Raw genomic sequence first — 908 nt, forward strand, 5'->3', positions numbered from 1 at the left:
GAGGAGTGGCTGGTGAGTTTGAAACTCCAGCCTTCTGGTTAGTAGTCAGATGCCTTAGGCACTGCACCACCAGAGTTCCTAGATGATCCCATAGAATGTAGAAATTATGGAACAACATCATTAATATTGCACACAAGTAAAATCTTACTAAAGATCATTCACAAACAATTGCAGCAGTACATTGACTGAGAACTTCCAGAAATGCAAGCTGAATTCAGAAGAGGCATGGAACAAGGGATATCATTGCTGATGTCAGATGGATCTTGGCTCAAAGCAAAGAATACCAAAAAGATGTTTACTTGTGTTTTATTGACTGTGCAAAAGCATTCACTTGTGTGGATCATAACAAATTGTGGATAACATTGAGAAAAATGGGAATTCCAGAACACTTAATTGTACTCATGAGGAACCTGTACATAGACCGGGAGGCTGTTGTTCAGACAGAACAAGGGGGCACTGCATGGTTTACAATCAGGAAGGACTGTGTCAGGGTTGTGTCCTTTCACCATACTTATTCAATATGTATGCTGAGCAAATAATGCAAGAAGGTGGACTATATGAAGAAGAATGTGGCGTCAGGATTGGAGGAAGACTCATTAGCAACCTGTGATACACAGATGACACAACTTTGCTTGCTGAAAGCAGGGATGATTTGAAGCGCCTACTGATGAAGATTGAAGACTATAGTCTGCAGTATGGATTATACCTCAATATAAAGAAAACAAAAGTCCTCACATCTGGACCAATAAGCAGCATCATGATAAATGAAGAAATGATTGAAGTTGTCAAAGACTTCATATTACTTGGTTATACAATCAACACCAATGAAAGCAGCAGTCAAGACATCAGAAGACATATTGCATTGGGAAAATCTGCTGCAAAAGACCTCTTTCAAGTGCTGAAGAGCA

Source organism: Orycteropus afer, unplaced genomic scaffold (assembly GCF_000298275.1).
Source record: "Orycteropus afer afer isolate SDZICR_OR568_19922 unplaced genomic scaffold, OryAfe1.0 scaffold00472, whole genome shotgun sequence".
Classification (NCBI taxonomy): Eukaryota; Metazoa; Chordata; class Mammalia; order Tubulidentata; family Orycteropodidae; genus Orycteropus; species Orycteropus afer.